The sequence below is a fragment of the Triticum aestivum genome, chromosome 2A, assembly GCF_018294505.1.
Source record: "Triticum aestivum cultivar Chinese Spring chromosome 2A, IWGSC CS RefSeq v2.1, whole genome shotgun sequence".
NCBI lineage: Eukaryota > Viridiplantae > Streptophyta > Magnoliopsida > Poales > Poaceae > Triticum > Triticum aestivum.
Window position 1 is genome coordinate 6,999,586 of NC_057797.1, and position 10,375 is coordinate 7,009,960.

The window sequence follows — 10,375 nt, forward strand, 5'->3', positions numbered from 1 at the left end:
CACACATCGTCACTTCACCCCTAACTAGTCTCTGTTTATTCTGCAACTCCCGTTTCGAGTTACTAATCTTAGCAACTGAACTAGTATCAAATACTGAGGGGTTGCTATAAACACTAGTAAAGTACACATCAATAACATGTATATCAAATATACTTATGTTCACTTTGCCATCCTTTTTATCCGCCAATCAATTGGGGTAGTTCTGCTTCCAGTGACCAGTCCCTTTGCAGTAGAAGCACTTAGTCTCAGGCTTAGGATTAGACTTGGGCTTCTTCACTTGAGCAGCAACTTGCTTGCCGTTCTTCTTGAAGTTCCCCTTCTTACCTTTGCCCTTTTCTTGAAACTAGTGGTCTTGTCAACCATCAACACTTGATGTTTTCTTGATTTCTACCTTAGTTAATTTCAGCATCACGAAGAGCTTGGGAGTTGTTTCCGTTATCCCTTGCATATTATAGTTCATCACGAAGTTCTACTAACTTGGTGATGGTGACTAGAGAATTCTGTCAATCACTATCTTATCTGGAAGATTAACTCCCACTTGATTCAAGCGATTGTAGTACCCAGACATTCTGAGCACATGCTCACTAGTTGAGCGATTCTCCTCCATCTTTTAGCTATAGAACTTGTTGGAGACTTCATATCTCTCAACTCGGGTATTTGCTTGAAATATTAACTTCAACTCCTGGAACATCTCATATGGTCCATGATGTTCAAAACATCTTTGAAGTCCCGATTCTAAGACGTTAAGCATGGTGCACTAAACTATCAAGTAGTCATCATATTGATCTAGCCAAACATTCATAACGTCTGCATCTGCTCCTGCAATAGGTCCGTCACCTAGTGGTGCATCAAGGACATAATTCTTCTATGCAGCAATGAGGATAAACCTTAGATCACGGATCCAATCCGCATCATTGCTACTAACATCTTTCAACACAATTTTCTCTAGGAACATATCAAAATAAACATATGAAAACAACAACACGAGCTATTGATCTACAACATAGATATGCTAATACTACCAGGACTAAGTTCATGATAAATTAAAGTTCAATTAATCATATTACTTAAGAACTCCCACTTAGATAGACATCCCTCTAATCCTCTAAGTGATCACGTGATCCAAATCAACTAAACCATGTCCGGTCATCATGTGAGATGGAGTAGTTTTCAATGGTGAACATCGCTATGTTGATCATATCTACTATATGATTCACGCTCGACCTTTCGGTCTCCGTGTTCCGAGGCCATATCTGTATATGCTTGGCTCGTCAAGTATAACCTGAGTATTCTGCGTGTGCAACTGTTTTGCACCCGTTGTATTTGAACGTAGAGCCTATCACACCCGATCATCACGTGGTGTCTAAGCACGAAGAACTTTCGCAACGGTGCATACTCAGGGAGAACACTTCTTGATAATTAGTGAGAGATCATCTTAAAATGCTACCGTCAATCAAAGCAAGATAAGATGCATAAAAGATAAACATCACATGCAATCAATATAAGTGATATGATATGGCCATCATCATCTTGTGCTTGTGATCTCCATCTTCGAAGCACCGTCGTGATCACCATCGTCACCGGCGCGACACCTTGATCACCATTGTAGCATCGTTGTCGTCTCGCCAATCTTATGCTTCCACGACTATCGCTACCGCTTAGTGATAAAGTAAAGCATTATAGCGCAATTGCATTACATACAATAAAGTGACAACCATATGGCTCCTGCCAGTTGCCGATAACTTGGTTACAAAACATGATCATCTCATACAATAAAATTTAGCATCATGTCTTGACCATATCACATCACAACATGCCCTGCAAAAACAAGTTAGACATCCACTACTTTGTTGTTGCAAGTTTTACGTGGCTGCTACGGGCTTAAGCAAGAACCAATCTTACCTACGCATCAAAACCACAACGATAGTTTGTCAAGTTGGTGTTGTTTTAACCTTCACAAGGACCGGGCGTAGCCACACTCGGTTCAACTAAAGTTGGAGAAACTGTCACCCGCTAGCCACCTTTGTGCAAAGCACGTCGGGAGAACCGGTCTCGCGTAAGCGTGCGCGTAATGTCGGTCCGGGCCGCTTCATCCAACAATACCGCCGAACCAAAGTATGACATGTTGGTAAGCAGTATGACTTATATCGCCCACAACTCACTTGTGTTCTACTCGTGCATATAACATCAACACATAAAACCTAGGCTCGGATGCCACTGTTGGGGAACGTAGTAATTTCAAAAAAATTCCTACGCACACGCAAGATCATGGTGATGCATAGCAACGAGAGGGGAGAGTGTGATCTACGTACCCTTGTAGACCGACAGTGGAAGCGTTAGCACAACGCGGTTGATGTAGTCGTACGTCTTCACGGCCCGACCGATCAAGCACCGAAACTACGGCACCTCCGAGTTCTAGCACACGTTCAGCTCGATGACGATCCCTGGACTCCGATCCAGCAAAGTGTCGGGGAAGAGTTCTGTCAGCACGACGGTGTGGTGACGATCTTGATGTACTACCATCGTAGGGCTTCGCCTAAGAACCACTACAATATTATCGAGGATTATGGTGGAAGGGGGCACCGCACACGGCTAAGAATATGATCACGTGGATCAACTTGTTTGTCTAGGGGTGCCCCCTGCCCCCGTATATAAAGGAGCAGGGGAAGGTGCGGTCGGCCAGGAGGAGGGCACGCCAGGAGGAGTCCTACTCCCACCGGGAGTAGGATTCCCCCCTTTTCCTAGTTGGAATAGGATTCGGGAGGGGAAAAGAGGAGAGAGAGAAGGAAGGGGGGTGCCGCCCCCCTCTCCTTGTCCTATTCGGACTAGGGGGGAGGGGCGCGCGGCCCAGCCCTGGCCACCTCTCCTCTCTTCCACTAAAGCCCACTAAGGCCCATATACCTCCCGGGGGGTTCCGGTAACCTCCCAGTACTCCGGTAAAATCCCGATTTCACCCGGAACACTTCCGATATCCAAATATAGGCTTCTAATATATCAATCTTTATGTCTCGTCCATTTCGAGACTCCTCGTCATGTCCGTGATCACATCCGGGACTCCGAACAAACTTCGGTACATCAAAATGCATAAACTCATAATATAACTGTCATCAAAACCTTAAGCGTGCGGACCCTACGGGTTCGAGAACAATGTAGACATGACCGAGACACTTCTCCGGTCAATAACCAATAGCGGAACCTGGATGCTCATATTGGCTCCCACATATTCTACGAAGATCTTTATCGGTCAGACCGCATAAAAACATACGTTGTTCCCTTTGTCATCGGTATGTTACTTGCCCGAGATTCGATTGTCGGTATCTCAATACCTAGTTCAATCTCGTTACCGGCAAGTCTCTTTACTCGTTTCGTAATACATCATCTTGCAACTAACTCATTAGTTGCAATGCTTGCAAGGCTTATGTGATGTGCATTACCGAGAGGGCCCAGAGATACCTCTCCGACAATCGGAGTGACAAATCCTAATCTCGAAATACGCCAACCCAACATGTACCTTTGGAGACACCTATAGAGCTCCTTTATAATCACCCAGTTACGTTGTGACGTTTGGTAGCACACAAAGTGTTCCTCCGGTAAACGGGAGTTGCATAATCTCATAGTCATAGGAACATGTATAAGTCATGAAGAAAGCAATAGCAACATACTAAACGATCGAGTGCTAAGCTAATGGAATGGGTCATGTCAATCACATCATTCTTCTAATGATGTGATACCGTTAATCAAATAACAACTCTTTTGTTCATGGTTAGGAAATATAACCATCTTCGATTAACGAGCTAGTCAAGTAGAGGCATACTAGTGACACTCTGTTTGTCTATATATTCACACATGTATTATGTTTCCGGTTAATACAATTCTAGCATGAATAATAAACATTTATCATGATATAAGGAAATAAATAATAACTTTATTATTGCCTCTAGGGCATATTTCCTTCACTTGGTATGTTGACTTTTGCGAAGACCTCACCGGCAACGGCGCGAGAAATCTTTCTGCTACCTATTGAGCACTGCGTTGGATTTCCTTGAAGAGGAAAGGGTGATGTAGCAGAGTAGAGTAAGTATATCCCTCAGTTTTTGAGAACCAAGGTATCAATCCAGTAGGAGGCTACGCACGAGTCCCTCGTACCTACACAAAACAAATAGCCCCACACAACCAACGGGATTAGGGGTTGTCAATCCCTTCACGGTCACTTACGAGAGTGAGATCTGATAGAGATGATAGATAATATTTTTTGGAATTTTTGGTATAGAGATGCAAAGTAAAATAAAAGGTAAAGTAAAAAAGCAAAGCAATAATAAAGTGTTGGGAGATTAATATGATAAAGATAGACCCGGGGGCCATAGATTTCACTAGTGGCTTCTCTCAAGAGTATAAGGGCCAGTTCTTTTGTAGCTTCTGGCAGCTTATTGTGAAAATAAGCCAGAAGCCCAAAAGAACTCGTTTGGGGGTCTTGGGCTTAACTTATTTTCACAGCGTCCTCCTTCACAATGAAAATAAGTTGGGGGTGGAGCTCCTTGCCGCAGAAGCCCACTTAAGATGAAAGGGTATATCTTGTTGCCATTGTTGTTTGCACATTTTATAGAAGAAATGCTACCGCCCAGCCCCTGGCCAGTTTCCCTCGATCCCCCAAGAAAAACGATTCGCTCGTGCTCTCGCTCGCTCGTCTCACCAGGAGAGGCGCAGCCAGCGACAGAGAAGCTAGGGTTCCTCCTAGGCCAGCCGCCGCCGCCGCGGCACCGCCAGTCTCCATCGATCTAGCCCGTCCCTTCGGCGCCGCGAAGATGGACGGCGGGTAGGCCACCCTCCGCCGCTGCACCTTCCTCTCATGCCTCACTGGGCAACACACCTTCCCCATCTGCCTCCAGCCTTTCAAGTTGCTCTGGTCATGCCCCACTCCGGCAGCCGCATCCAGCTCCACCTACGGACCCAGGGCGACCTCCATCTTATCCCCCCGCCGGTTCCTTCTCAAACCTCCACTCCCACCCTCTCCTTCCTCCCATCCTCCCAATCTTTTGTGACATGCTTCAATTTGGATGAGCCATTTCTTTCTCTTTCTAGTAATCATGGTCTGTTAGTGATTAGTGAGCCACCTGCAGATCTGTTAGTGATTTGGATGATATGATTCAGAAATTGATGCAAATTCCTCATGTGCCCAAGGGTATTCCAGACTATTCACTGGAAGTATGAGAAAATAAGCCAAACGACGGAAGCTAAAAAGAACTGGATGGCTTATTCTCATGGGCTTATTTCTATGGCAGCTTCTTTGAGGCTTATTCCCATCGCAACTTATGGATAAGCTGCACCTCAAAAGAACTGGCCCTAAGTATTCTACGATGGGTGAACGAATTACTATTGATCAATTGACATAATTGAGCATAGTTATGAGAATATCTTGGTATGATCATGTATATAGGCATCACGTCCGAGACAAGTAGACTGACTCCTGCCTGCATCTACTACCATTACTCCACTCATCGACCGCTAAGCATGCATCTAGAGTATTAAGTTCAAGAAAATATAGTAACGCCTTAAGCAAGATGACATGATGTAGAGGGATAAATTCATGCAATATGATAAAAACCCCATCTTGTTATCCTCGATGGCAGCAATGCAATACATGCCTTGCTACCCCTACTGTCACTGGGAAAGGACACCACAAGATTGAACCCAAAGCTAAGCACTTCTCCCATTGCAAGAAAAACCAATCTAGTAGGCCAAACCAAACTGATAATTCGAAGAGACTTGCAAAGATAACCAATCATACATAAAAGAATTCAGAGAAGATTCAAATATTGTTCATAGATAGACTTGATCATAAACCCACAATTCATCGGTCTCAACAAACACACCGCAAAAAGAAGATTACATCGAATAGATCTCCACGAGAGAGGGGGAGAACATTGTATTGAGATCCAAAAGAGAGAAGAAGCCATCTAGCTACTAACTATCGACCCGAAGGTCTGAGGTAAACTACTCACACTTCATCGGAGGGGCTATGGTGATGATGTAGAAGCCCTCCATGGTGGATTCCCCTTCCGGCGGAGCTCCGGAACAGGCCCAAGATGGGATCACATGGGTACAGAAGGTTGCGGCGGTGGAATTAGGTTTTTGGCTCCATATCTGATCGTTTGGGGGTACGTAGGTATATATAGGAGGAAGGAGTACGTCGATGGAGCAAAGGTGGGCCCACGAGGCAGGGGGCGCGCCCTAGGGGGGTCGCGCCCTCCACCCTCGTGGCCGCCTCCCTTCTTTCTTGACGTGGGGTCCAAGTCTCCTGGATCATATTCGGTGAGAAAATCACGTTCCCGAAGGTTTCATTCCGTTTGGACTCCGTTTGATATTCCGTTTCTTCGAAACACTGAAAGAGGCAAAAAACAACAATTCTGGGCTGGGCCTCCGGTTAATAGGTTAGTCCCAAAAGTAATATAAAAGTGGAAAATAAAACCCAATATGGTCCAAAACAGTAGATAATATAGCATGGAGCAATAAAAAATTATAGATACGTTCGAGACGTATCACTCCTCGTCGGCGTGGTCCTCGATCGGCTCCTCCGCCGCCTCACCACTCCATGACGACACGTGCCAAGGATGGAATCCGTCAACCGAACCCGCGCGGCCACAACCTCAGCACCACCATCATCTCTCTAATCTCACGCTCGGTGCATTCGACATTGAGTGATCTGCATTGGACTGCTACTATGTGTGCTGAGTATGACGCCCTCGTCGCCAACCGGACCTAGACCCTCGTGCCTCGTCCACCTGGCGCCAAAGTTATCTCTGGCAAATGGTTTTTTCATCACAAGCTTCTCCCCGATGGCTCTCTGGACATGTATAAGGCTTGTTGGGTTGTTCGTGGATTCTCTCAACGTCCTAGAGTGGACTTCTCGAAGACTTTCTCCCTCGTCATCAAACCTGCCACCATCTGGGTTGTTCTTCAGCTTGCTGCATCTCGCTGTTGGCCAGTTCATCAGCTCGATATCAACAATGCCTTCCTGTATGGCCAACTTCTGGAGCGTGTACTCTGTCAGCAGCCGGTTGGTTTCGTTGACCCGCAACGCCCAAATGACGTCTGTCTGTTATCGAGATCACTCTACGGTCTCAAACAGGCCCCTCGCGGGTACCAGCGCATCGCGCGTTCCTCCCTGCTCTCGGAATTCGCAGCACCACTTCTGAACATCACTCTTCGTTCTTCATCGAGGTGATCTTACAGCCATGCTTCTTATATATGTTGATGACATCATCATTACGACATCTCCAGAGGACTTTCGACGTGACATCATTGCACGTCTTGGCTCTGAGTTTTGGTTGAAGGACAAGGGCTCCTTGCACTTCTTCCTTGGCATTAATGTGCGTCGCGATGCCTCTAGTTTCTTCCTTCATCCGGGACAATATTCTCTTGACCTCTTGGATCGTGCTGGGATGACTGACTGCAAGCCAGTCGCCACACCTGCTGAGGTCAAGCTGAAGGTTTCAGGTACTGCCGGCCAGCCTGCCACGCTCACTCGGCCAGATATTCAGTTTGTTGTCCAGCAGGTCTGTTTGCATATGCACTCCCCTAGTGACGCTCATTGCTATCTGGTTAAGCGCATCCTTCTCTACATTTGCGGAACTCCTACTTACGGTCTTCGCATCCGCGCCTCTGCCTCTACTGAGCTTCTTGCCTACACAGATGCGGATTGGGCTGGTTGTCCTGATACACGACATTCCATGTCTGGTTATTGTGTGTTCTTCAGTGACTCCTTTGTCTCATGGTCCTCTAAGCGGCAGCCCACCGTCTCCCGCTAGAGTGTTGAGGCTGAGCACCGTGTTGTGGCCAATGTCGTCGCCGAGACTTGTTGGCTCCGTCATCTTCTTGGTGAACTTCGGGTCTTGCTCCCGAAGGCTACGGTGGTTTTTTGTGACAATGTTTCGGCTACCTATCTCGCGGCCAATCCGGTGCAACACAAGCGCACCAAACACATTAAACTGGATGTTCATTCCGTGCGCGAGAAGGTTCAATTGGGTCAGCTCTGAGTTCTTCATGTACTGACTACCCAACAGTTCGCCGACATTATGACTAAAGGGTTGCCAACCTTTGCTTTTCAAGAGTTACGTTCCAGTCTTTGCATTGCCGACGCCGACGCTTCGACTGCGCGTGCGGGGGGAGGGGGGGGACGTGGCATATATGTACTTTTCTCCAATTGATCTCTCTATGATTTAACTTCTAGAGATATAGTATGGTTAGTTGGCTTGTCACGCAAGACATCTCCTGTATATATTTGTAACGAAATGCAATGACTACAATTGAGTTGCATCCTATACCTTTCTACAGTCACGAATTAAGATTACAAAATTATACCTTTTGTTGGCATGCTGTTTTCTCGAGGCCTGTCATAAAAGGATGTGAAACCTATGTAAATTAAATAGTTTGTAGCAAGAGGACCACACCGAAGAGTTATGGTGGGGAGGCATGCATGTGGCCATTTAGTGTGGATGTAGGGATCGTGTCTGGACCATGTTTAAAACATCATGCATCGCGTGATTCGCGTCTGTCCATATTTTCTTATCCTTAGCAAATCCTTGCTTGCCTCCGATTGTAACTTGATACATGTGAGACGATGGTTGGATACGTTTTAGTTTCATGACTAAAAGTAGTGGGACTAAAACTTGCTAGCCTCATCCATGCTTGGATCCAAATACTAAAGAGACTAAAATCAAGTTAATGAGCATTTATTATCCTCCAAACCCTCCAATTCAGAACTCGCCTGTGTTAAAGGAGAGGAGTTAAATGAGGAGAGAGAGGACTAATCCACATTTTAGTAGGGGTACCCTTGACTAAAATTTTTTAGTCTCAAGACTAATTTTAGCCCCTCTTTAGTCAGGGGTGCTTGGAACTTTAGCATCTTAAAGAGACTATTTTTAGTCAAACTAAAATAAGTTTTTTGGATCCAAGACCCTCTGAGTAAGTTCGGATGATGCGGGGTTTCCCAGGTGATCAAGAAGTGGTGGAGACGAATTATTTGTCGAATCAAATGTGAAATGTTGCATGGAAGTTGTGTCAATTAGTCGCTGGATATTGGTGGGACCCAGGAAGGGGTGGTTGTATTCTGTCTAATTGCATCGACTACAATAGAATCTCACCCTGAGATGAAAAAATAGAAAAACTGAAGTTGGACCATCGGATGGGAGATTGATGGCCCAGATCCGGGTGGAGCGATATGTGCGCACAACTTGCAAATAAGTCCCTTGCACTAGGTTAATTTGCGACCGATGTCCTCCTCATTCGAACTCAATTCCCCTACGCATCTGCAGGAGGCAGCCGAGGACCTAACATTCTCCGATGGTGGTGGCGGCGGCGGCCCAGATCCGGAGTCAAGCTGGGCAGTACGCCCAGTGAAGGTGTTGTTCCATCTCCCCGATGCCTTTTTTTTGTCGGCGGCCCAGTTCTAGGCAGAGTGGATAGGAGCTCGTCGGCCACTAAGATCCACGCCATAGTGTGCTCCTCAAAGCCTCCCCACCGAAGACTCCGGCAAATCACCTACGGCAATACGGTGGTGTGTCCCTCGCCTTCATTCTCTCTCACGCACACATCCAACAGTAGTTCGCCGGCGTCAAGCCGGTGGTGGGCTCCTCGCCTTCTTCCCGACCGGGCACTGCTAGGTTGTATGAAGTTGCAAGTCCTCACCACGGTTGTTCATCCTTCTGTATCATTGTGTGTCGTTGGTAATCTTGCACGAATTGTAGCCCTTAACTGTGTGGAGAGGAATTGCATAATACTATAAATGTTATCCAACATTATAACTGTGTGCCTAATTTACATCTTCTAACATGGATCGGGCCAATATATTGCCCAAGTACTTCTCGTTACTTTAAAACTTAGTCTATACTGTATACACGCTTGCTAAGTAGTCATAATTACGAACAATTGGAAGCTATGGTGTTGGTGGTTAGGTCAGACTTGGGACTTGATGCGTTAGGTCAGCATTGCGTTACAAAATCTAGTTTTTTGTCATGCAGTCATCCGGTTATTATAGTGATGATTTGTTCCGTTGCTCGGTGGGCCACGCGGGTCAGGAGAAGTTGAGGACAACAAGCAGTGCTGCTTACTACCTGGGAGCACATGGATCCATTGTAAGCCCTCATGGACACACGTATTGCTCACTGGTAGAAAAAGAGGCTTCCGTCCAGCCCCATTAGTCGCGAAACTGTAGGAACCGCGACTAATGAGGTCTTTAGTCGCAGTTCGGCAGACGAACTGCGACCAAAGGCCTGGGCCCAGGGCGCTCGGTGGCCAGCTGGTGCACGTGAGGGGCTTTAGTCGCGGTTGGCCAGGCCAACCGCGACTAAAGGTGCGCAAAGGCCTTTAGTCGCGGTTG